The 6690-nt window shown below is 41.9% G+C and overlaps 1 long non-coding RNA gene across 1 annotated transcript; it reads right to left on the bottom strand.

Moving 5' to 3' along the window:
• Positions 1-2939: 2939 nt before the first annotated feature.
• Positions 2940-5987, bottom strand: LOC145520363 (uncharacterized). The gene is made up of 2 exons (XR_014064430.1): positions 5906-5987; positions 2940-5413 (listed from the first exon to the last, which is right to left on the bottom strand). It is a non-coding gene; the product is annotated as an uncharacterized LOC145520363 (long non-coding RNA).
• Between the last annotated feature and the right edge of the window lie 703 nt (positions 5988-6690).

Below are 6690 nucleotides of genomic sequence, written 5' to 3'. Positions count from 1 at the left end.
TTCTCCCCTAAATTCACTAACATGAGATTGAAAAGTCCCTCCACATCCCCTACCACCATGCAGTTGCCTGTCACCGAATATTTTTATTAACATGTGCAAACAAGTAGTAATACCAGAAAATGATCTATCTCAGGGTTGGACACACTATCTGGTCTGAAATGTTTATAATTTTCTTTTCCAATTGCATAAACTGTAGGAAAACACTTTGACATTTCAGAATTACTGGTGCACAAGAGAATTGAACGGCTACTTTTTTCTTGTTAATGAGACGAAGTTATATTTACATGAAACCCACATTCCAAGTATAATGAACCTATGGCAATGGTCTGAAATGAATTTCCTCCCTCCCTTCCTCCCCCTCTTCCTTCCTTCTTACCTTCCTTTTTCCTTTGTTAGTGGTAAGGCCCAGGTTATGCTGCTAGTCTATGCCTCCTAAGTCATTCATGATAACCAGATCATAAAGTGGGAAGTACGGACATGCAGGCAGGAGTACTTTAGAATCACCAGAAGAGCTTTAAAAGTACCTGGTTTCCACCTCTACAGATTCTTAGGGAGTGGTTTGGGTATTAGGACTTACAAAAGCTCCATAAGTAGTCCCAATGTAAGTCAAGATTGAGAACTACTGATTTAAGTAAAATCAATGCTAAATTAGTCAAACAGTTGATTTGTTTCCCTGTTGAATTTAAGCAAGCTCCAGGAGTTGGGGATAGACAGGGAAGCCTGGCGTGCTGCAGTCCATGGGGTCGCAAAGAGTCAGACGCGACTGAGTGACTGAACTCTTGACAAAACTGAATAATTAAATGATTGTGTCGGGGATTTTGACTAAACCCCAGTTTGGTCTAAAGTAATGATCTTTGCCTACTTATGGATTAGTTTACTATGGTAGGATTTTGCAAATTCAGAATGAGGCAGAAAGGCAGAAGGAGGGGATGCTGGTTTGAAATAATACAGTTTCAGTCTTTTTTTTTTCACGTTCCATCCTTCAGTCTGCCAGTCTGTTTCAGACTTCCTAAAGTAATAGTAGAGACAGAGTTCCATTGTAAGCTGATGAAGTTTCTGGACTGTGAGGTCTGGCTGTGCAGCACAAATTCAATAAGAATGCTTATATGACCACTGGCCAACTCTAGCCCACTGCAAAGAGTGTGAAGTCAATTCCTTGGAGTGCTGCCAGCAAATATTTTTGGCACAATGCCTGGCTCATCAACAAGATTCTGTCCTTGACATCTGGAACACCCATCCTAGAGGCAAGCAAATAGTTCTGAAATGAAGTTAGGTCTCCTGACCAATTAAAGACGTGTGTTTGACAGCAACCCTGTGCAATTCATTAACTATCTGGCTAGTTTCCAGCAGGTATGAATTCCTAGTGTCTCTTGAGTTACTGATTGTTGGGTGATCAGTCTGGAAGCTAGAAGGTAATGTAGCGTGCATTCCAGCTGGGGATGGTTTCATTGGAATGAGAGAGTATGTGACCAACCACCTGTGAGCAATTACTAGCAGTGCCTCTGCATGAAGCAAAACCCAGGCCTGGTTCTCTACCCTTTGTTCCAACTTGAATGTGGCATGCCTCTCCCAGTTTAGAGCTATGCTATAGTGCTATCAGTTAGTAGAGTACCATAGAGTTTTACCTGTGATGGAGAAGTTTCTGGACATTGCAAATGCATGTGTATGGGGTTTCCACTACAACAGGGTTTCTCAACCCAGTGCTACTGGCATTTAGGGCTGGATATTTTGTTTTCAGGAGTTGTCCTGTATATCATAGGAAGTTCAGCAGTACCCTGGCCTCCTCCCACCAGATGCCAGGAGCATTCCTCTGCTTGTGACAACCAAAGATGTTTCCAGACGCTGTCAAACTTCCCCCAGAAGGTGCGGGCTGGACAGTAAAACTGCCTTGTCTAAGAACCAGTGAGAAGGTCCCCAGACTTCAAAACATTAGAAAAATAAGATTTCCTACACAGAGGCAGAATGATGACCATAATCTGCTTCCTAAATGTCATTCAGTACAAATGAACCATCCTTGTCTTTAGTTGTTGTATACAACAGCTTTAAGTTTCTTAGTCATCTACAGCATGCTCACTGGTACTCAGCACAGTGCCCTATTCACATAGTAGGTACTAAATACTGCTCAGTTTTCTCAAGTTGAAATATGGTTGATCCACAGTGTTTGATGTGTACAGCCAAGTGATTCAGTAATATATAAATGTATATATGTATATACACACATACATATATAAAGATTGAAGGCAGGAGGAGAAGGGGACGACAGAGGATGAGATGGCTGGACGGCATCACCAACTCAATGGACATGAGTTTGAGTAAACTCTGGGAGTTGGTGATGGACAGGGAGGCTTGGTGTGCGGCAGTCCATGGGGTCGCCAAGAGTCAGACATGACTGAGCGACTGAACTGAACACACATATATAAGATTATTTTCCATTATAGGTTATAACAGGATATTGAGTTCTATTCCCTGTGTTATCCAGTAGGTCCTTGTTGTTTGCCTATTTTATATATAGAAGTATATATCTGTTAATCCCAAATTTTCAATTTATCCCTCCCCCACTTTCCCCTTCGGAGCTTCACTGGTGGCTTAGTGGTAAAGAATCCACCTGGCAATACAGGAGATGTGGGTTCAGTCTCTGGGTCTGGAAGATCCCCTGCAGAAGGAAATGGCAATCCAGGCCAGTATCCTTGTCTGGAAAATCCCATGGACAGAGGAGCCTGGCAGGCTACAGTCCATGGGGTTGCAAAAGAGTTGGACACGACTTAGTGACTAAACAACAACCTTTCCCCTCTGGTAACCACTCTATTTATAACAGTACACTTCTGTTTTAAAAATAAGTTCATTTGTATCATTTTTTAAAGATTTAACATATAAGTGATATCATATGAAACTTGTCTTTCTGATTTACTTCACTTAGTATGACAATCTCTAGGTCCAACTTTGTTGCTGCAAATGGCATTATTTAATTTTTTTTAATAAAATGATGTTTACTGAATGAGTTTAAAAAGCTGCTCTTTTCCCAATCCTGTCTGCGTGGTTTTCCTGGGAATTTAACATAGGGTCTGGCCAAAGTCAATCAGATCTTTCCCTTTTTCTGAACATCATAAGTCCTGAAGCCAGTTTTATCAAAGTGACTCACAGAACTCATTGGAAATGTTGGGACAAACAGAATCAGCCCAACTTTTCTTTTCTTCTACTGGTTGTGAACCTAGAAGGATGTAGGCCCCCAGAATTTCTGGAAGCCATCTTGATGTTATAAGAGAGAGTCACTCAAGAGAGCTGGGACAGAGCTGAGGGATAAAAATGTGAAAGTCAGATTTTGAAGCTATTAGTGATCCTAGATCTAGTGATATTTCTAGCCACATCCATAGCCACATTCTTGTCAATTGCTTGAGCCAGTATGTTCCCACTGGTTTATTTATTTCCATTTTTATTATATCTTGTTCAGGCCTCTTTGAGTTGGGGCTTCTATCATTTAAGATCAGAGGAGTCCTCCTTTAGACACTGCTCTATGCAAGAATTTGCCTGTGCTGTGTGTAGCATGACATGATAACACACAATGCAAATGCTGACTTAGGACTGCATGATCTTGGTATTGAGGAGATCTTGAAAGTTATGATCTGACCATAATCTGATGCAAGGATCTCTCTACCACATTCCTTGTCAGAAGAAGCCTGGGCCATTGCTTGAATATGCTGGAACTTTCAGAACATGCCCAAGTCTACCTGTTTCTCTGTAAGTCAGCTCTGGCTGTTAGAGAATTTCTACTTAAATTAAGTTGAAACTGTTTCTAAGAAGCTTCCATCCTAGAATCAAAGTCTGTGACTAAATATAAACAAGCATTTTTCTTACAACAAATACAAGTGGCATGTCTTGTCTTTGTCAGTTCTTCTCCATTTTAGCTTTTCTCAAGCATGTCCAGCCCCTTCTGAAAGGTCATGTTTCAAATCTCTGTAATTGTAGAGGAAAGACTTTGGAATGAAACAGACCTGAGGTTGTAACTCACCTTCACAGCTTTTTAGCTGTGACTTTAGAAGAGCTACTTGATAGTTCTCTAGTACTTATGCTTCTGTCTGTCACATGGGGACCACTAGCCCTTCTATGGGGTAGCGGCAAACATTTCATGGGGTGATGCTTGGTTAATGTTTTTTAGCTCTTAATTCAGTACCTGACACATCTGCGTGCTGTGATCCATAAATTATCACTATCTTTCTCATCTTATTGCTATCCTTGGGAGACAAATTTAAGATAGTCATTTAAAATATGGTCTCCAAAATTCAGCACAGTATGCCAGAAGGGATCTGACCATCCTAATATTTTGACATCTCTCCTCAGTTTATTTAAGGCTTCTTCTCAGTGGTTTTAGTCATCCAAATTGGCAAGGGTGGCCATAACAGTCATGTCGTCAGGGTCGTAGAGAGGGCAGATTATATGCAGTCCCTTTTCTTACCATGCTGTTGATAGAAATCCACGTCATCAGAATTGTGAACTTTGCCCAGAGACCATCAACATACAGGTCCAGCCTCTCAGCTCCTGGCTGCCCAAAATCAAGGTTGCATCTAAGTGCAGGTCGAGAGGGCTGTTTTCCTTTCTATTTCACAACTTGCTTGCCTGAGGGAAGAGGATGCTGATGTTTCCATTGGCAGCATGTAGCTCCCAAAGAATGAAGCAAACCGGATTGTAAGATGGGAGGACCTCCAGAAAAATAAGCACAGGACAGTGCTCTGTGGCCACATGGGGACTGTCAAGGATTAAAACAAACTCTTTAATGTCCAGCCAATGTTTGTAATATGTGAAGGAAGCTGTTTAAAGTCTGAGCTGATTGGTTGCACTTTGTCCTATGAGAAAAACATTTCCTTACTGTTCATAGATAGCACTATAGCCCTTCCACAGTCAACAACAACAAAATTTAGTACCTACCATATGCTAGACATTGTTAGAATAGTAATAGTAGAAGAAGAAATAACAACAGCTACCTCTTCTTGGGCAATTGCCACTGTACGTTCATACTGTGTGTGTGCTAAGTCATTTGAATCTTGTCCGACTCTTTGCGACCCTACGGACTGTAGCCCGCCAGGCTCCTCTGTTCATAGGATTCTCCAGGGAAGAGTACTTTAGTGGGTCGCCACGTCCTCCTGCAGAGGATCTTCCTGACCCAGGGACTGAACTCACGTCTTCTGTGTCTCCTGTATTGCAGGCAGATTCTTTACTGCTGAGCCACCTCGGAAGCCCAGGTTCACACTATTCTCCCCATTTTACAGATTGGGCAATGAGACTTCGAGAAGGTGGGTCACTTGCCCAAGGTCATGTAGCTTAAGAAGCAGGATCGGGATTCAAACTTGGGTCATCTGAATCTAGAACTCTACGGTTAAGCACACACTCCATCTTCATTCTGCCATGGTTGTCATGTGACCTGATGGAGACATTAGCCAAGGCCATGATGATAATCATTTTACAATATACAAGCGTATCAAACTGACAACATTGTACACCTTACATTTATTTACATTTAAAGTCGCTCAGTCATGTTCAACTCTTTACAACCTTTAACATACACAATGTTATAAGTCAATTTTATCTCAATAAAGCTGGGGGGGAAAATTTTCCTGGATAAAGGACCCTCAATAGCAATTCCCCCTTCCACACTCAGCTCAAGACTAAGCTCTCTCTCTCTTATGTCCTTGGCTCTGGGAAATTCTCAAAATCCTGTTTTCTAACCCAATCTCTCTAACTATACCTTGCTCATTTCCCATTGAGGGCTTTCTCTTTGCATTCCAACCTTGCTCTCTGCCCGCTCCCACTGATTTCATTATTACTATCTTCCCTTGATATTTGCTCCTCTCCCATGCGGGACAGGAACATCAATTCCCTTTTGTTCAACCAGCCCTTCTTTCCTTGCTTGTACCTTAAAGGCTCCTACAAACATGCAGGGACCACTCGAGGCCAGCCCCATCTCCTGCACCTCCAGGCAGGAACAGCCCTAGTCTAGGGGGAAGTCTCTAAGCACATAATCACTGATCTCCAGAGGCTTTGTGTCATGATGCAGCATCATCAAGTCTTATTATTTTTACATCCTGTGAAGGGGAGGTGGTAGGTTAGACAGGGAGAGAGATTCATGTAAGGGAAAGAAAGAAAAGGTAGGGAAGAAAGATGGGAAGGGGGAAAAAGGAGAGATGGGGATGAGAGAAGTCGAGACTTGCTCAAGTGACCTCAGTGACATGTTAAAACAATTTGGCAGTATTTGTGAATAATTAACAATTTGTTATGGTAGGAACAAGAGAACAGGTCTGCAGGTGCTCCTTGATTCTTTGCTGCAGAGGGAATATTGAAATATAGGTTACTGTGAGTAGAAGAAAAACAGCATGTGAAGAGAAAGTCCCAGGTTGTAACAAAGCCTGGGTTTTTCCAGCTCTCCAGCTTAGATTTCTCTCCAGGGGAACTCCAATCCCTCCAAAAACTTGTAACAATAATAAAATGCTTGGAAGATGTATTTGAATTTCCTGTCAATTAAAACATTTGTTAGTCCAAAGTACTAAGCACTGAGGCTAAAGGGAGCTGTATTTTCTTGCTGAGCGCTTTTGGTGGTGGCGGTATTAAACTATATTCTATTCTTCAGTTACAGTTGACTGAACTGAGGGTTTCTTGAGCACTGCCGTGTTCCTGACATGGTGGAGGCAGGATGGAAGATAC

This window comes from Giraffa tippelskirchi, chromosome 1, assembly GCF_054371585.1.
Source record: "Giraffa tippelskirchi isolate mGirTip1 chromosome 1, T2T-mGirTip1v1.2.pri, whole genome shotgun sequence".
In the NCBI taxonomy this organism is placed as follows: Eukaryota; Metazoa; Chordata; class Mammalia; order Artiodactyla; family Giraffidae; genus Giraffa; species Giraffa tippelskirchi.
This window is presented reverse-complemented; position numbering and strand designations above follow the sequence as displayed.